This window comes from Pseudorca crassidens, chromosome 1 (assembly GCF_039906515.1).
Source record: "Pseudorca crassidens isolate mPseCra1 chromosome 1, mPseCra1.hap1, whole genome shotgun sequence".
Taxonomy (NCBI): domain Eukaryota; kingdom Metazoa; phylum Chordata; class Mammalia; order Artiodactyla; family Delphinidae; genus Pseudorca; species Pseudorca crassidens.
The window spans coordinates 75277198-75297249 of record NC_090296.1 but is presented as its reverse complement, the minus strand read 5'-3'; the positions used below and the strand labels follow the sequence as shown (position 1 = coordinate 75297249).

The following is a 20052-nucleotide window of genomic DNA, read 5'->3' as shown; positions in this document are numbered from 1 at the left end:
ACTCCTCCTTTTTCTTTCCTGTTAGGAGTTCCCCTTGTTAATAGCAATGGCCCAAAACACTTGATAAACACAGTACACTCCTCAGGTGACATTAGTCACCTCGCTTGAGCCATGTCTCCCCTACAAAGTACGAGGAACAGTTGTTATTCTCCTCATTTTGGAAATGAAGAAACTGAGGCCAAGTAATATCAAGGGCCACACAGCTAATGAGGGAAACTTAGGAGAAACTTAGGACCCAGACTCATTCATACCCACACCTTCTATCATATCCCTTTCACTGCAAATCCTAAAAGGGCGGCCCCCAATTCCTTTCCTCGGGCCCTCTGACCCCAATATGGTGAGAAGGTATTGTATTCATTATCCACCCTAATCCTGGCTAGAGTCTCCAGTACCCTAGGTCATCCCACTGACAAGAGCATCCCATCAAAAAGAACCCGGGGGGCTTCCCTGCTGGCACAGTGGTTAAGAATCCACCTGCCAATGCAGGGGACACGGGTTCAAGCCGTGGTCCAGGAAGATCCCACATGCCGCGGAACAACTAAGCCTGTGCGCCACAACTACTGAGCCCGCGTGCCACAACCACTGAAGCCGGGACCCATTTGCTCCTAGAACTCTACAAACAGAGGCATCCCCATCACATCCCTAACTGTCCTGCATCTCCTCAGTATGCAGCCTGACTTCTGTTCTTTCTCCTCCCAGGTCTCCAAGAACGTGAGAGCCCCGTGCTCCCTCTCCCCTTGTTCCTTGTCGCCCCTCCTCTCCCTCTTCAAGCAGAGAGGCGCACTCTCTGCCCCCGTGGACAAGAAGGCTCCCTCCACCTCTCTGGCCCCACTGGCAATACCACCTACTGGGTCCTACCAGATAGGACGCTGATCAAGACGCTGAAGAGCTGCCCAGCACTGCTGCCACCCCCTCTGCTCCCTCACTGCTGCCTGTTACTGCCTGGCATTCTCAGCAAAGACGGAGGCCGCTGCCGCCTCTCCTGGCTGTGGGGAAACTCCCTCCCCGCCCCGCCCCTCCCCGAGACTGCCTCTGATGTCCCACTGAAGGATGGATCCCAGTGCCTTCTCTTGGGCTCTAGCTCCTGGAGATGTTGTGTGCTGTTTATATTTTTTACACAGTGTTCATAGAGAAATACATATCACCCTTTTCCCCAAGATGTGGGGGAGATTATCTCATGATCTAGGCCCTGCTCTGCTTGTGTATCTGAGCCACGTTGTCGATTCTGCTGCCATGGCTTCATTAAAAGCAATGTGGAAGAGCAGAGGCTGTGCTCCTGTTTGATTGGATCGTCTTCGGCCTGCTGTGGACCACTAGCTGGGCAGAAAGAAACCAAGGCGTTTGTCCATTATGACGTTCGGGGAGCCTGACTCAACAAGCTCCTTCAGTCCACCTCTTCATGGAAAAACCTCTAAAAAATTCCACTTAGAAGGCTGTACTGGGGGCCAGGTGAACCCGCTGAGAAGCTCGGGTCCCTGCTCTTCCACGGGGCCACCCGTAGCAGGAGGCCCATGTACATGGGTGGTAATGACCTGGAGTTGAAATTTGGCAGACAGGGACCACACAGCAAGTGTCCCCAAAAGGCCACCCACTGTCTCCTGCCCTGAAGCAACATTTCCTTTGCCTTTCCTTTCAGACTGGATTCCCGTTGAAACAGTGCACTGACCTACAAATTCATGGCTGGGAACCACCCACCATTCCACTGCCTGGGTCCCAACCCAAGGCCCAGCCCATTGGAGTGCCCAGTCTAGGAGTGGGGGAGGCGGGTAGAAGATTTTGCCCCTAACCACACTTTCTACTCCCACCACCCTGGATGTGAGAATGAGAAAAGCAGAGATGAGCTCTCTCCCCGCAAGCCCAGGGACTCAGCCAAGGAGAGTAGAAGTCTCAAGCCCTCACCTAGAGCACAGGTGATGGGATCCCCTGCGGCCCCTGGGGTTCTCCTGAGCCTCCTGCTGCCTGAGCATCTTTCCTGGGGTCACGGACGCTGATGGGAACACCCCTCAGAGACCACTCAGCCATCCACTTCACAATTACCACGATCAAGACCGAAGTCCAGTGCTTAACCATTCCCAGGGCAGTAGGGGAGGGGGGGTGGAGGGTCCCATCCTCAAATACCTGTACAGTTCACCTGTGTGTCTCTGACCACACAGCCAGAAACATGCAAATCCTTCCAGCTACAGTTCAGGCCTGCTTCTTATCACAGGGACGGAGCCACCAGCTCGACAGGCATCCTAGGCATGTCCCTCCCCTCTGTGAGCTCCAGGGCCACCACCTGTAAAACCTATAAAACCTATGTCACATAGGACTGGAGGCTGCCCCAACTCCCTGCATCTCTGATTCTCTGGCTTCTATAGAAATAAAAACCATGTCCATCTCTGGAGCCCTCCCGAGGGTAGTCACAGGAACCCCAGTTCTCTCTGAGCGGCCTCGTGTGCAGCCTAAATACAAGTGCCTTTAAAGATCACTAAAGCGAAAGGTCTCAGAGGAAATCCCATCATAGCAGGTCACTCTCACACACAGGAGGACAGGCACCACCTGTGGGGAACTCAAAACTGCCTCCTCCTCAGTCTAACACAGTGCTAGAGATTCCACCACTGGGAATTTCTTTTAATTAAAGCATTCGCTTCCCCATATTAAATGAAAATGCCCCTGTGGGGGTGGGGGGCTTCCTTTATCAACTGTGAAAAACTCCCAGGCAAATTAGTCTGTCTTTTTGTTCCTCCTCCTAAAATAGTAATTCACTTTGGTCTGTACACAAAAGATCCAGGCAAGGGATGTGTAGGTATCTGGGGAGACAGGTCTGCCCCTGAGCGTTGGCTGCAAAGATGCTGAGGATAAAGGGGACATGGGGCTTAGGGCAGGGGACAAGAGCAGGGACCCTGGAAGGCAGTGAAGGGGCCAAAGAAAGGCCCCTCCAAGAACCTCACAGGAGGCCCGGGCTGAAGGAGGCCAAGGGAGCACGTGGGGTCGCACCAGCCCAGGGCCCTCAGGTGGCAGAGCCCCTTGGTCACTGGACCCCTAAAGCTATCCGAGGACCTATGAGGGGGTGTGGCAGCAGCAGCTAGGGATCCTCCCAGACCCACGGGAGGGAGCAAGGCCTGCTCCTTCCAGGCCCAGCCCAAGCTGAGGGTGACAAGGTCTCGGTCAGGTAAGAAGCCATCTGGAAAGCAGGGTCAGCACCACCCCTGAGCAGTTTCCATCTCAAACCAGGGGCTCCTCAATCCCAGCAAGAACTTTCTCTCAAGTCTGAGGCTGTTAAGCCTAAAGCCAACTGGGGCCAAGCCAGAGGGCAGAGCAGGAGAAGCAGGTGTGTGAGGGTGGTGCAGAGTCCACTCACCTGTGTCCACTCTGTTCTCATGTCTGGCCCAGGCCCCACCGGGGGTATCAGAGGGGATTAAAGTGGTCTTTGTGAGGGGGCCTGGGGAAGGGTGCCTACGCCCACCGGGAGGGTTAGCGCTGGGCTGAGGGCCACTGTAGCAGACCCCTCGGTGCAGTAAGGGACCCGGCATTGTTCAGCGTGGAGGGAAGAGGCTGCTGAGGAAACATGGAGACGTGGTCATCAAGTCCCTGAGACTTGCCCAGCCTTGAAGAACCCTAGTCCCCATGAGCAGGGGCCAGCCTCAAGGAGGGAAAGCCATGCCATCCCGGGGGGGGAGTGTGTCACCAAGGCTAGCTGTAGAACACATTTCTCTGGACAGATGCCCTACTGCTCCAAAAGGCTTTAAGCACAGGCCAACCCTGGAGGCAGAAGAAGGGACCAAATGACTTCTCATGACCCCAGGCCTAAGATTCTAGAACACTCTCTGACACTTCACCCAGAGACCTTCCTTCTGAACACAACTGAAATCACAGTCCAGTCAAGAGAAGAGCAGGCTAAGCCAGTATGTGCTTCAGGAACACCTGGGTGGGGTCTTCAACTCCACCAGAGCGACCCCTCTGCCCTGACCCACCATTGGAGAGGCAGCCATCTGAGCCTCAAAGGATTGTTTATCCTCTTGGTTTGCCATAGAATCCAACTTCCCTGGGATCACATGTAAAGCCTTTAACAGATATCACCTTAGTTATCAGGTAACATCTCAGCAAAAAAATCCATTCAACTATGCGCTCCTTGGGATGGAAAGTGTATCTTGTTCATCCGTGTGTCTGCGACAACTCGCACAGTGCCTGGCACACAACCAATGCTTAATATACACTTAAGCAGCAAGTGAACAAATAAATGATTAGTACCATCAGGCACTGGGGAAGGAGCCAAGTTGTATATGTGTGTAGGGGTGTGGGGGGAGCATAAGAAAAAAGAAAGTGGGGATTAATAGACGAGGTGGCCGGGTGAGCCACTATTTCACAATTTAGCCAAGAGCTAAGAGTAACCAACCTGTCAAGAACTATCAGGAAGGGGCTTCCCTGGTGGCACAGTGGTTAAGAATCCGCCTGCCAATGCAGGCGACACGGGTTCGAGCCCTGGTCCGGAAAGATCCCTCATGCCGCGGAGCAACTAAGCCTGTGCGCCACAACTACTGAGCCTGTGCTCTAGAGCCCACGAGCCACAACTACTGAGCCAGCAAGCCACAACTACTGAAGCCCGCGTGCCTAGAGCCCATGCTCCACAAACAAGAGAAGTCACTGCAATGAGAAGCCCACGCACCGCAACGAAGAGTAGGTGTGCAGCAAGGAAGACCCAACACAGCCAAAACTAACTAAATAAAATAAATTTAGAAAATAAAATAACTACCAGGAAAAGCAAAAACCTGAGTGATGGTCCCTTGGCCAGTGCAGCCCCAGGCGGGCACTCATCCAACAGAGCCTAGAGGATGGTTACTCTGGGAAAGCACACAGGGCTTCCAGGCGTCAGCCCTCTAGTCACTGAGGCACCATACCAAGGTCCAGGGCTGAAGGCCACATTACCACCCACCTCACTTCCTCCAGTGTCCTATCTTAAAACTCCTTCTCCAATCTACCTCCGGGAGCAATGTGTGGGGAAAAACATCTTCTGACTGATGGGTGGGTCTGGGGAAGGGGAGCAAGCCGTGTGCAGACCCAGTGCCGTCACTCTAAGTACACTGATGAGCCAAGAGACTGCGGCGGCTAGTGCCCTGCCTCTGTGTAAGGCCACCTGCGATTCAGGCATAGTTTAACCCAGACACACACATGCGTAAGGTTTCTTCTATCACACGGAGAGCTATATTTTGAAATTAATAAGCAGGTCAGACATTGAGTCTGTAGCCAGAAGTAGGACAGGAAGTGGAAAAAAGTCTACCACTTCCGTGCAGATGTTCTGGGGGCTTGGGGCGGCCCCTCCCATTTCCATGACGTCATGGCTGCCGCGAGGGGCAAATGGGGGCACCGTTTGAAGCTCTCCCGCAGAAGCCACATCCTCTGGAAAAAGGAGTTTAAAATTCTGAGTTACAGATAGCATCACCCTAGGCCACGTGCCGCCGGGGCCCGGAGGGCTGGGCCGTTGCACCACCATGACCGCAGGTGCGACAGGAAGGCAGTGGGCGAGCTGGGAGGGGCTGGCGGGGCCCTGGCAACGGCACTCACGCCCACAGCAGGCCGGGGAGGTGCTGCACACCCCACTGTGAGAAGCAGCCCCGCCCCGCCTCTCCCACCCCCCACCAACCCAGCCCTAAGATCAAAGCTTGATCTCACCCGATCACACCCTTTCTTAATACGGGACAGGCCCTCTAGGCTATGTCCGGCCCGCCATCCCCAGGAGGAGTGGGGTCGCATCCGCTCCCCTACACACAGCTGGGGCTGGTTCTCCGAGGAAGGCCCCCGCTCCAGGTCAGCAATGAAGTGGAGGGTGATGGCCGTGATGGACATCTGCTTCCCAGAGGCCAAGGAGACCAGGATTCAGGAGGCCAGGAGATGGGGAGCCGCAGAAGGAGAACCAGAACCTGAGACCCGAAGAACGGCGGTGCTTGGACGTCCTGCTCTGTGGTAGTGTCCCTGGCCACCCACCTGGGGGCAGCAGTACTCCACCAAAGAGGCCTCTTCTCCTTTTCTGCTTATTCTAAGGAAGGAAAGCCCCCAGTGCTTAGGAAAACCACTTTTCAGAGGAAAATAAAAGGACAGAAGACTTCACTCCAGGAGCCGAGCCCCTGCCCTTTGCCCATCACTGTGTCGGGCTCCGGCCCACATGATCCTGTCACATCCCTTGGAGGAGAGAGGGTTCAGGGTCTGGCCGGGCAGACAGCAGGGGGCACTACCTGCCCAGGATCACCAGGCTCCCTCATCCACAGCACTAGAAACGAGTCCCCCGGGAGGGGCTGGGGGAGCCCCCGGCATACTGGAGAGCCCTCTGGATTCCTCAGCAGGGAGCCTGGGCTGGCGGCCGGGATCCACCACTCTAACCGCCCACAGCCTCAGTTTCCCAGTGGGGTCAGTGCTCTCTCACAGGGCAGTTTAAGAACCAAGGCACCTCTCACAGTGCATACCTGCCAAGTGCCAGACACAGGCCAGGCCCTGGGGATTCAGCCTCTGTACAAAATACACGACTCCGCACAGACGAAGCTCAAGAACAGGCAAAACTAATCACCAGCGATGGCAATGGGAGCAGTGGACGACTCTGGGGTAGAAGGACTCCCTGGAAAGGGGCACGAGGGAAGCTTCCGGGTGGTGGAAATGTTCTGCCTCTTGATTTGGGCACACAGGTGTATACACATGTCAAAATGACTCCAACTGTCTCAGTAAAGTACTGTTCCCATTAACACACACACACACAGTTTCAGCTTAGTAAGCTGAAATGCAAATATAAGGGAACGCCCAGAAAGGTGAAGAGGTCCTGTGAGTTGAGCTGGATCAAACTGGACCACCACGCTGAGATGAAAATGGGGCTGCTTCTTCGCTAGGCCAGTGCCCAGGTGAGCCTAGGCCTCCCAGCCCCACCAGCGGATGGCCACTTCTCCCCTCACTATATGGGCCCAGGAGCTTCTGGTTACACCGTCATGTGCATTTTCTTGCTCCCTCCAAGGCTTCCAGCTTCCGGGAGAGCTTGATGGAAGGGAAATTGCAGAACTGGGAGGCACTGGCAAGGCTGTAGCCAATTTTCTGACGAAAGCCAACACTCCTGGCCCCAGAGCACCCCAGGCGGCCCAGACTCCTCTCATTGCAACATCACCGAACACTTACGCTTCTTATCGCCCCTCTCACCCTCTGGGGGCCTCTCTGCCTTCAAAAGGGCCCCCTTGAGCCCTGGCTGAACCTAAGGCCTGAAGGAATGAAGGCAGACCACCCTCCAGCAGACAGTTTCTCTGGGCAGCCATCGTCCCAGGCCAGAACACACTCCATCATTCCAGGGGGGTTTCACCATCTCTGGGAAAAGGTCAGCCCATTCTCCCTGTTTGCTTTGGAAATGCAGGCACACTCCCATTACGGAGGCAATAGGATCCAGAGGAGAGAGACCTGCCATTTTCAAGTTCTTTTAAAAATCCCACTGAGACGCAGAAAGGGTGCTTGTCTACGCTCTCCCTGAACCGCCCACACAAAATTCAGCCAAGGACAAAAAAAGAAACCATTAAAGGAAGAGCATATAAGTGTGAGACAAGGCTGGCAGGACTTCAGAGAGTTTAAGGAGATGAAGGACTGTGGTTCAGAGAGTGGTCAGCAACTGGTCTCTATTTCATGCTTCCAGCCTTGATGGGAAGAAACTGGGTTAACATGAAACAGGTCTTCTTTCCAGTGGAGACAGCAAGACACTATTTTTAGCAAACTCTAGGGCATCCTTGCTTCTTGCTGGCCCAAATCATTCCAGTGATTACCAAGGGACGGGGGCGGGGGTGGGGAGGGCGACATCCTTATCTGGAATCTTTATGAAGAATAACATGTATCTGTGCAACACCAAAGCAAACATGATCTGGCTTTGACCTTCACAGGAAAGCTAAGCAGTAGGCAGAGTATGATCTCCCCCTTTCACAAATGGGGAAAGAGGTGAAGTGGCTCACTTGCCATCGTGGTGAACGAGGCCCACATCAGCACTAGACTCGGTCCCCAGGCTTTCCACCAAGCCCTGTGGACACCCAAGTCCCAGGTGGTTCCAGATGCAGCCATCACAGAGGAAAGAGCAGGAAAAGACGAAGTCTCAGGACCCCCTCCCAAGACCGGTGTCTTATATTCTGCCTGCATGTCCCTTCCCTCTTCCATGACTCTTGCCCCTCCTTGATCACTCTTTAGGATTAGAGAAGAATGGCAAAACAGAGGTCGGTACACTTAGGAGACACTCCCTCAGTAAATGCTGATGTTAGTCATCTCCTGAGGCAATACTTTCTGCACAAGCAAACTCCACTACTCAATCATATGGCAACAAGAGTTAGTAAAGTAATACCTAGATACACTCCGGCCAGCCGGTCGGATGGCTGATTCTTACTCAGCTGTCAGATTTCAGCCTAAATGTCTCCTGCTTAGAGAGGCCTTTCCTGACCACTGTGTCTGAGCAGCTTCCTCCCCATCTCCACTCATGATCACTTCGTACAGTTTATGCCCTTCACTCTACTTCATAACAACACAATTCTATTTGTGTGCTAATTTGACTCTCTTCCCAACTCGAATGTCAGGCTCAGAAAGGGAGGTGCCTTGTCTGTTCTGATCACCTCTGCACGGCCAGTGCCTGGCAGAGCAGGAGCACAAATATTTTTTAACTAAATGATGGAGTAATAGAAAGGAGGCGCTTCCCCACCAGATATCTCTTATTAACACCCTGAAAGTAGATGGGGTAAAACGTCAATGAGGGCTTCCCTGGTGGCACAGTGGTTAAGAATCCGCCTGCCAATGCAGGGGACATGGGTTCGAGCCCTGGTCTGGGAAGATCCCACATGCCGCCCTATGCACCACAACTACTGAGGCTGTGCTCCAGAGCCCGAGAGCCACAACTACTGAGCCCGAGTGCCACAGCTACTGAAGCCCACGTGCCTAGAGCCCGTGCTCCGCAACAAGAGAAGCCACCGCAATGTGGTGAGCCCCGCTCACCACAACTAGAGAAAAGCCCGCGGGCAGCAACGAAGACACAACGCAGCCAAAAATAAATAAAATAAATAAATTTTTAATAAATAAATAAAACGTCGATGATTGTTGAAGCTGAATGTTGGGTATCTGCGAGTTTATGTCTTGATGTGTGTGTTTGTGTGTGTGTGTGTGTGTGTGTGTGTGTGTGTGTGTGAAATAAAAAGTTTAAAACAAAGTTGTTCATCCCTGGGATGAAAAAAGGCAGAGCAGATCTGAATAGCAGACCCTAGGGATGTTTCTAGGGACATCCAGGGAGTCCCTCAGGGTATCTCTCTCCAGAGAAAGAGGAAGACCTGATGTTGGCCACCACAGTCCTTCAGCTGAAAGCCAGTAAAACTGGACGTGCAGCTGAGGGAGAAAAGCACTATGTGTGGACAGTTCTCCGTGTTTCTGACAACTGCTCCGAGGGTACATTTGTAGAGCAGTTGCATTAACAAGGTACTTTCACTTACGTTTTTGTTGGAACAACAGTGTGAAGTATTATTATCCCCATGCTTGTTATATTATTTATCTCACTCAAAGCCTAATCCAAATGCTTTGGAATCAGACAGAAATAAGATTCAAACCCTAACACTACAGTCTGAGCTTCCATTTCCTCATCTGGAAGAGGAGAACACCACCTCCCTCCTCATGGGATTATAGGGAAACATAAATAACAGGAGGACACTTAATACCATGCCACACATATGGTAGGTGCTCAGTGGTAGCTACTCATTCCTGGACCAAGGTTGTGTCTTATCTTTGCTAATCCCACGGTGCCTGGGTGCCTAATTATTGGCTAAATTTTAGAGTCAAAACAAAAGGTCCACAGAAGGTCAACAGACTGTAAGTGGCAGAACAGGTCCTTGAATCAACACCTTCAGGGCAAGCAAAGTGATTTCGGCAGCACCAGGCTGCCTATCTAGGGTCTTGAAGATACACCTCTTTTTCATCTCATTGACAGAAGTTTTGCGTAAGCTTGAACCCACCTATTAATTGAAACTAAGCAAATAAAATATTTTCTTTAGTTCCTCAGAAGTCCTCCTCTTTTTTTCTCATTCCCTTGTCTAAGATCCTTGTTCTGTAAAGTGTTGTTTCCTTGTGCAAGAAAAAGCCATTTTTAATATGTGCTAAATTTTTTAAAATTAACTGTAGTTAGAAAGTTATACAGCACTCAAACTTCAGAAGCCCAGAGCCGCAAGCCAAGATGGGAGGACACAGTCACACTGAGTTTGTACACGAGCTCCCCAGCCCCTGGTAACCACCAGTGCTAGTTCACTGAGCCTCCGAAACCAGAGAGCAGGCCTCTCTGACCGCCCCAAGTATGTTCAACCATCATAACAAAAGTGTTTTGAAGCCTAAGATGAAAGGATGTGATCAAAGAGGCCAAAGGTACTGGCTGCTAAAAGAAGAAAACACAGGAGATGGTTTCCATGTGATAGGGGGCAGGAAATGTGTGGGCAGGAGGTGTTGAGGGCCAGGCTTCCAGCCACTGCAAAGAATGGCAGGGAACAGACCACGTACAGTGGTGTGGCAAATGGCCCCCGGCCCCACAAAAGAGCACAGAAAATAAACCCACCCCGTAAAGATGCTGAGCTAGAGGCAGCAGAAGATGCTAGGATATCGCTCACCCTGTGCCACAGTACTCAAAATCCACTCTTGCAGCCTGCTACACTGGGCACCCAGGTGTCAGGCCCATGGACAGGCACCATCACAACACAGCCGGTGGGTATTAAGAAAGATCCAGAGGGCTTCCCTGGTGGCGCAGTGGTTGAGAGTCCGCCTGCCAATGCAGGGGACACAGGTTTGTGCCCCAGTCCAGGAAGATCCCACATGCCACGGAGCGGCTAGGCCCGTGAGCCATGGCCGCTGGACCTGCGCGTCCAGAGCCTGTGCTCCGGGAGAGGCCGCAACAGTGAGAGGCCCGCGTACCGCAAAAAAAAACAAAAAAAAGAAAGATCCAGACTGGAAGATGCATCGAATGAAAAGATTACCCATCCTGATTCAGTGCCTCTCATCTACCATGTCTTTAGTTACTTCAGCTAAAAAAAAACAAACAAAAAACAAAAAACACATAAGAATCAGAAACTCTGGGACTTCCCTGGCCATCCAGTGGTTAAGACTCCACCCTTCCAATGCAGGGGGCGTGGGCTCGATCCCTGGTTGGGAACTAAGATCCCGCATGCCACACAGCACAGCCAAAAAAAAAAAGAGAATCAGAAACTCAATTGGTGGTTGGGGGGCGGTAGTAATGCATTTTTTAAAACTTGAATCGTTTCACAGGTAATTCTCCTACATGTAGAGTTGAGAACCACTGAACAAGTGAATAGAAGACTAAAAATGAGTTGTAATGAACTTTTAACTAAATTTAAACTCAAGACTCCAAAAGCTGTCTATAGGCTTCTGCCCTACTGCAAATGGTGAAAAGACACACCAAAGATGAAGGTTTCCCACTGGCTTGGGTAAATCACCTCTGAGATAACAGCTAATCCAATTAAGTGGCAGCTTAGTGTCTACTTCATGTATCTCAAGATCACTGACATACATTAAAGTTTGTATATTCGAGGCTCTGAAAATTGTAATGTCTTCCTTGACAAAATTATCACTATTATTCCCAGTTTTCCACCCATTTATCTTCAAGTTCAGATGCTTTTCTTATTCAAAATACCTGTTTATCAATCTACACTAAAAATAATTCAGAAGCCTCCTGATAAAGGTACAAATGTATACATAAAAGTTTTATTTACATCTTTATTAGAGTATAACTGCTTTACAATGGTGTGTTAGTTTCTGCTTTATAAAAAGTGAATCAGTTATACATATGTCCCCATAACTCTTCCCTCTTGAGTCTCCCTCCCTCCCACCCTCCCTATCCCACCCCTCTAGGTGGTCACAAAGCAAGGAGCTGATCTCCCTGTGCTATGTGGCTGCTTCCCACTAGCTATCTATTTTACGTTTGGTAGTGTATATATGTCCATGCCACTCTCTCACTTTGTCCCAGCTTACCCTTCCCCCTCCCCTTATCTTCAAGTCCATTCTCCAGTAGGTCTGCGTCTTTATTCCCATCTTGCCCCTAGGTTCTTCATGACTTTTTTTTTTTTTTTTAGATTCCATATATATATGTTAACAAGCGGTATTTGGTTTTCTCTTTCTGACCTACTTCCCTCTGTATGAGACTCTAGGTCCATCCACCTCACTACAAATAACTCAATTTCGTTTCTTTTTATGGCTGAGAAAATGGGTACATAAAAGTTTTAAAGAATATTCAATTACTCAGTCATAGTTTAGTGAACTAGCATCCCTCCAAATGGCAAACCATGGCCCAAGCACCAACAGCTTGCTTTTGTGAATAAAGTTTTACTGGAACTCTGCCAGGCCATTTCTCATTTAAGAAAAAGCTTACCGACTCCTAATCTAGAGCTATTCACAAACTTTAGTGTATATCAGAGTTACATGGAGAGCTAAGAAACACAGAGGCCCAAGTTCATTACCAAGTTCCCAGGTAATTGTGAGATACACCAAAATTTGAGAACCTCTGCTCTGGATGGGTGCTTCTCAAACTTTAATATGAACGTGAATCACCTGCTGACCACGTTAAAACAAAGATTCTGCTTCAGGAGGGTCTGGGGTGGGCTTGAGAGTCTCTTTTTCAAATAAGCTCCTAGGTTATGTCAATCCTGCTGGTCAACAGGCTACGTTTTGCATAGCAAGAACCCAGAGCAGCACTTCTCCAATTTGGCTGCACGTTAGAATCTCCCGGGTAGTGGTACGAAGTGCAGATGCCACCCCCAGAGATTTGTATTTAATTGGTCTGGGGTGTGCCCTGGGCATTGAGATTTCGTTTTTAAGTTCCCCAAGTGATTCTAATGTGCAGCCAGGTTGGGAAACCTCTAGAGCACAACTCACCATCTCAGCAGTCAGCTAAATTTAAATAGTGGAATCCTCAACATAGCTTATTTCCTGTATATAGCACCCAAGATGGAAACAGGGCTGCTACCACAATACATATAAATATGTCTAGACTTCAGCCAGCAGACCTATTGCTCCACCCAAGTGTGTCACGGACTCTGATCTTAAGCAAGTTACAAATCAGAGCTTCAATTTCTTCATCTATCTAATGCGGATTGGAACCCCTGAGATAATGGTAAGAACAAAATGAGAGGACATTTGTGAAGGTGGTTTGGAAAGTAGTGTCTCCTATAAATAAGCATATATACAAATCCCACTTTTGGCACTCTTCTTACACAGTCTAAGAGATACATAATTTCCCTTTTCACCACTAAATCACGTTGAAACAGATATAAATGGGGAAGCACACACTTTTCTCACAAAGTGCTTAATGATGCAGTTCCAGGAAGCATTGTGTCATAAGAGCGGAACCACCGGCAACAATTGAAGGATTAGTAAGGGATTACCGGCTCCAGGGAAAAGACAAAGGACTGTGGTTTCCCAGGGTTGTCAGCCCTGCCTTTTGTCATTAACTTCAAATACACTTAATGAAAACACGGAGGTAGATTCACAGTTCCAAGTTATCAACTCCTAAAGAGCTCTGCACACAGGACTGAAGGGAGAAAAGGACTTTCATACCAATAAAGAAGAAAAACAAAAAACAGAGCCAGAGGCAGAGGAAGGAGTGGCATGGAGCTTTTTAATTTGGAAGGCAAAAAGGTTACACTTCATGGAAGGCAGAGGCTATGCTAATAAATGCTCATTACAAAGTTGTTCTGACACGGAAGCCTGGGAACTCTCTGGGCTCTCCAACCGCATCCCCAATCAGTCGGTAGCAAGCATAAATCTGAAGGAAATCCGTGTGTCCAGCAAAGTGCCATCTCAAGAGCTCTTCTTATCCAGGGGAAACCAAAGAGTGAACCTTTAAGAAAGAAGCAGAAAGGTAAGAAGAGATACTCAAGGTTTCTAAAAATGTTTTGTGATATGCTACAGACAGGGTCTCGAATTCTTCTATCTAAATTCTAAACCCGTGAAGACAAAGGCAGTTATGGGGGTCCCAAATTCTGGACAGTATTTAAGCCAGGTTAGAACAACCAGAATAAAGCAAATTTTTTCACTGAACATTTTATAGAGGGATCCATAGAAATTAATGCTCAAATCTGAATTCCAAGCACACGGAAGGCATAACTGACTTGGAACTGTAGCCGTGGGTTCTAACGCCACCTCTGCAATTAATTAGCTGTACGACTTTACGTAAGTCACTCTGACCTCTCTGATCCACAAACCCTCTTTGTGGTGAGAGGATTGCAACTTAGCCTAAAGAGCTTTTCTGGATTTAGAAAGCTTACAAAGCACTAACTTTCCGTTTGGGGGGTGGGGGAGGGGGAGGGGAAGAAGGAAGAAGGAAGAATTCGAAAGAAAGCAGAGAAAGATTCCCAATCTCAGATTTAACGAAGGACCAAAACAGCAGGGATAATTTTGTTTTCATTTAACAGTAAGATTATTTTTGGCAAGAAGGTGGAGAGTAACCCCATGAGAAGAGGCCACACAGCTGCCAGAGTCAGATGGGACTGACTGTAAGCTGTGAGGTGGAGCCCAGCCCTGCCCTGTAAACACAGACTTCCCTTCTCACACCTCTAGGAGGGCTGCCCACCTAGAGCAGCTCCGACACGGTGTGGCCAGAAGGTGACCCCTTGGCCCTAGGGGCCCCAATGTCCCCAGCCACAAGCAGCCCATTTTCCTGCAGTGTGCCATAAAAATATTGTCATCTTCTACGTGTGAAGATGAGAAAGGTTGGGAAACACTATGTTTCAGAAGAGCTGGGCTACACCAGTAGGTGAAAGGGCACCACCTTACTTTGTGCATTGGTTCAGGTGACCTGGAGATTCTAGCATCAGAGTTTAGAGGAAAGATCTTAGACTTCTAGCCAGATTGCTTTTATTCCACTAACAATGAAAGAGAAATGCTACATAATTGCAGAACATTCCTGCATCAGTGGAATTATGAGAAATATGTAAAACAAAGAGCAAAAACAGGGAGCAAAAGTGATCACAGTGCCAAATAAGAACAAACAGACCTATTAAAACTAACCTATTCACTCCATCAAATGTCTTAAAGCAAACTCTCTGACAACAGACTATGAACTAATACAACACATCAGTTCTAATGGCCAAGGTGAGAGAGGAATAGAGCACAGGGCCACTTCAGTGAAGAGCCTGACACAGTGAGAATTATAAAAGAAATCCTCATTCAGTACAAAAGTCAAGTTTTGAGATCCTATGACAATAAAACATCTTAATCTAAGACACTGGGATTGGTCCAACTAAAAGGCAAAAAATGACTCATGAGAGTAAATCTCTTTGACAATGGTTTTCAGAAAATTCCTATTTACATAGATCTGCTCCTTTCTTTTAAGGCAAAAATATATCTACCAGACAGTACTCTAAAAGCAGAGGTTCTAGGAGTCTTTGAAATATTAGCTCAACAAAATTGGACTATTCACCAGCTCAGAAGAATGATTTCAACTGTTAACCAGAGGATAAAGGTTTCAGGAAACTGACAAATAAAATTTCCTCCCCTGATATCAAGACATGCAAAGTGGAAGACACCTACTGAGAGCATGACTTCTTCAGTCTATTCACACAAGCAGGAAAAACAGCACCATTCGATCAGCCTGTTCTCATCATCTTAAGAGAAAGCAAGACACAACACAAAGAACTGTTAAAAAGAATTACTCTCTGTAGAGACACAAAAGATGATGCCAGACAGGGTCATTTCTGTTTGGAATCTGCTTCCCCAGCACCATCTCTATTCAGACGCCAGCACTGAGCAGATATGCTCAAATACTGATTTTCCTTCAAATCCGTCTCATCCTAGATCCTGGTCACCCAATTAAAACTGAAATTAGAGAAAATGTGAATCAAAGACCATTCTGCAGAAACTCTAGGTTCAGAGCTCAATGTGAATCACTACAATTTCAGAAGGCACGGATCTGAAAATGAAAGGAGCTGTAGAGATCAGCTCGTCCAATCCTCTCAGTCTTACAGATGAGGAAACCATCACCTGAGAGTTTGACAGATTTGTCCAGAGCTGTGCTGTCCAACACCACGCCACAGGTGACTATTTAAGCTGAGTTAAAATTAAATAAAATGAAAAATTCAGTGCCTCACTTAGCCACATTTCAAATGTTCAATAACTACATGTGGCTAGTAGCTACCGTATTTGCCAGTGCAGACTTAGATTAGCACAATGCAAAGTGCTACTGGACAGTGCCGGCCCAGGGTCACCCTCTCTGGAATAAGTCGGGTCTCCTGATCTGCATTCTCCTCCACTTCTTCCAGATCATACTAAAGATGACCAACTTTGCAGAAACATTTTAGATAGCTTGTCTTCATCCTTTCTTATCAACCTCTCCTAAGTTTTTCCCATTTAAAAAAGAGAAGCAAGCTTAATACTGTTACTGGAAACCTTCTAATAAAATGTATATATTCATCATCCAAAAGTCTTTGAACATAATAGAGAGGAAAGAATATAAAAGTGTGAAGTTAAAGTATCTGTTATCGAGTTCCCACTCAGTCACTTATTAGTTCCAGGCCCTGGACAAGTCAACTTAAATTTCACCAAGCTTTAATTACCTCATGTACAGAACGGGAACACTACTATTTGTCTGCCTCCATCACAGGGTGGGCCATGAGGATGACGTGGGTTGATGTGTGTAAAAGTGTATGTGGGGACTTCCCTGGTGGCACAGTGGTTAAGAGTCCGCCTGCCAATGCAGGGGACACGGGTTCAAGCCCTGGTCCGGGAAGATCCCACATGCTGCCGAGCAACTAAGCACATGCACCACAACTACCAAGCCTGCATTCTAGAGCCCGCAAGCCACAACTACTGAAGCCCATGCACCGCAATGAAGAGTAGCCCCCGCTCGCCACAACTGGAGAAAGCGTGTGCACAGCAACGAAAACCCAACGCAGCCATAAATAAATAAATAAATAACTTTTTTTTTTTTTAAGTGCACGTGGAGTGTGAGTCCTGCAAGCCTGGTTATGTGATAACTGTAAAACATTTGATAAATGTTGTCTAATTTTGTAAAAGGCCTTATACAAACACCATGCATTTTGTTACAGACAATCGCACTTTTGATGGATGATGAAAACCTAGTAATATGGATAAAAAGCAACAATTGAAGGTAAAAAGCAAGAAGAAGAAAAAAAAGCAAAGCTCAACTGAGGATCCACACAAACAGCATTATCCTCCTCAAACACAATGGGACTATCATGAATACTATTAATCAGAGGCTTTAACAGCTGCAAGAGACTCTAATGACCATCCAGGCCAATCCCCTCCCTATGCACACAGGGAAATTAGGGCTCAACGACAAGCTTATTTCTCCATTCAACTAGTTAACAACACAGCAAAGTCTACAACACAGGTCTTCCAACTTCTAGCCTCACGCTCGTGCCCCACTCCACCGTCCCACCATCCCTCGTGTGAATTGTTCCCTCGGCATCTTTCTTCCCCAGCACTTTCCTCGTGTCTTAGCATCCACATCACTAATGATACAGCTATTTTATACAGCATTTTGTTGCAGCTGAAAATGATTTACTCGTTCATACACTCATTCAACAAACATGCATTGTGACCCTTAGCCCTGTGCTAAGCTCTGAGGTCCCCACCCTCTGGGAATTGAACAGTCCAGTGGGAAAGACAGGAAAATGAATGGTTTCATAACCATGTGGTAAGTGCAGCGTTAGGGGCATGCACAGTGGACCATGAGGGCCCCAAGAAGAGGGTCTTATGCAACCTGGGGGCAGGATGACTTGCAGTCAGAATCATCTGAGCTGCAAGGCTAGAGAAACTAAGGCAGGGAATGAACTTCATAAATACAAATCTATGGGAATTCCCTGGCGGTCCAGTGGTTAGAACTCAGCACTTTCACTGTCGGGGCCCAGGTTCCATCCCTGGTCAGGGAACTAGGAACCCGCAAAACGCAAAGCTTGGCCAAATTTTTTTAAAAAACACAAATCTACTTGATATTCTCTTTTATTCTTTTTCTTTTTTTTTTTTTTGGTGGTTTTAAATGAACCAAATACCAAATAGAGCACAATCATCAATTCAAGAATCATCAATTATTTGGGTTTTTTGTAAATATAATAAGCAGATTCAAAGTTTTAAGAATAAGTAAAGAATCTCACCCTCCAACCAGGAAAAACAAGGGGGTTGAGAAAAGATTATGCCAACTCAAAATACTTTCTACAAATTTAGAGTAGTTCCCTTTTTGAGAACTTATCTAGTGGCTAAACCTAATTCAATATAAGGTGAAATGTCAGAGAAAATGAAATGGAAACTAACCCCCCCACCCAAAAAAAATTAAAGATGACTGCCAGCAGGAGGTCATGCTGAGAGCAAAAACAGGTCTACAAGAAACCGGAAAGGGAGCTCTCAAACTGACAGATCAGAAAAGGAAATAAATGGTCAATCTCTGGGTCACTGTGCACTTGGTCTTCCCTAGGTGACAAAGGTTGCATGCCCTTTTGTGCCTGACACCGCCCACCTCTGGCCAGAATGTAAAGCAAGGCCCACCCAACACCTAGGCCCGCTTGGACCTCTGCTGCCCTCCTGTGACTGGAAAGAAACTTGGTTTTATCACAAAGGTATCTGTGGTTTCTTCCCCCAAACTCAGCTTCTCTTGGGCTTTGTAGTACCTTCTCTCAGCAATGAAATGTACACGCCACTGGGTGGCAGTAGCGCCTAAGAAATAACATTTAGATCCCCTTCCAGAGGTAACTTTCTATATTACTACAGTACTTTACTGATGAATTCAAAAAGCCAACTGGCGACTGCTTGTTTGTAAATAGTACTGTTTGTCAGTTATGTTCTGCCCAGCCCTGTAGCGCCCTCGCTCCAGCCGGGATTAAACTCTACGAATTTTTAAAGACCTGTGGGAAAACAGCCTCCACCATAAAAACAAAGCAACACTAACAAGGTTTCAGCACAACCTGGTGGCAAACAATCGCCCTCAGGCTAAGCATACTTCCAAGCTCAGGTCTGCCCCTTGTCGAAGCCCTGTTCACTTCTCCCTCTGATCCAGGGCCCAGTCATCAGGAACTTTCCTTCCCAAGCTGTGACCCAATGTAGCTAAGTCCCTCTTTTCTTCATTTCCCTTCAGAACACCTGAGATAGGCTGACATTTTCTGAAAAGAATTTCACAAGGAGACATGGAAAAACAAAACAGGAAATATTTACAGATAGTATGTAAATCTTTAAATATTCAAACCTACTGAACTTCTATATAATGCATTCATTCAAAATAGATTACTGCCACCTAAGTGCCAAACACTGATCATCACTTTAGGTGTGCATGGATTCTCCCAACTCAGAAGCTCACTAGGAGCATTTTTCACTTTTGCATTTTCATTTTTTTTTTTAATAAATTTTAGTTTTGACTGCGTTAGGTCTTTGCTGCGCACAGGCTTTCTTTAATTGCGGCAAGCAGGGGCTACTCTTCGTTGCAGTGCGTGGGCTTCTCGTTGCAGTGCGTGGGCTTCTCGTTGCGGTGGCTTCTCTTGTTGCAGAGCACCAGCTCTAGGCGCAAGGGCTTCAGGAGCTGTGGCTCACGGGCTCTAGAGCACAGGCTCAGTACTTGTGGCGCACGGGCTTAGTTGCTCCGCGGCATGTGGGATCTTCCCAGACCAGGGCTCGAACCCATGTCCCCTGCCTTGGCAGGCAGATTCTTAACCACTGCGCCATCAGGGAAGTCCTGCATTTTCTTTTTTTTTTTAATTTTATTTTATTGTTTTTATACAGTAGGTTCTTATTAGTTATCTATTTGCATTTTCATTTTTATGATAATCTAAAAAACATTATAAGTCTATTCTCTTTTTTTATTATTTTATTTATTTATTATTTTTGGCTATGTTGGGTCTTCATTACTACACATGAGCTTTCTCTAGTTGCGGCGAGCAGGGGCTACTCTTCGTTGCAGTGCGCGGGCTTCTCATTGTGGTGGCTTCTCTTGCTACGGAGCAAGAGAAGGCGTGCGGGCTTCAGTAGTTGTGGTGCACGGGCTTCAGTAGTTGTGGCTCGCAGGCTCTAGAGTGCAGGCTCAGTGGTTGTGGTGCACGG

General features: G+C 47.9%; 2 protein-coding genes across 3 annotated transcripts in view; one reads left to right on the top strand and one right to left on the bottom strand.

Annotated features, from left to right (window-relative positions):
- Nucleotides 1-2200, top strand: part of LOC137226319 (T cell receptor alpha chain MC.7.G5-like) — a 282791-nt gene extending 280591 nt beyond the window's left edge. Inside the window, exon 8 of the mRNA XM_067740968.1 lies at nt 700-2200. The gene's annotated coding sequence lies outside the window, so the exon portion shown is untranslated. The remainder of the gene's footprint in view (nt 1-699) is intronic.
- Nucleotides 1-20052, bottom strand: part of DAD1 (defender against cell death 1) — a 55330-nt gene that overhangs the window by 21755 nt on the left and 13523 nt on the right. The window contains exon 3 of one of the 2 annotated variants that reach the window (XM_067741033.1): nt 13608-13849. The exons of the other annotated variant lie outside the window; for it this stretch is intronic. The gene's annotated coding sequence lies outside the window, so the exon portion shown is untranslated. Of the gene's footprint in view, nt 1-13607; nt 13850-20052 lie in introns of those variants that run through there. 2 annotated transcript variants of the gene reach the window in all.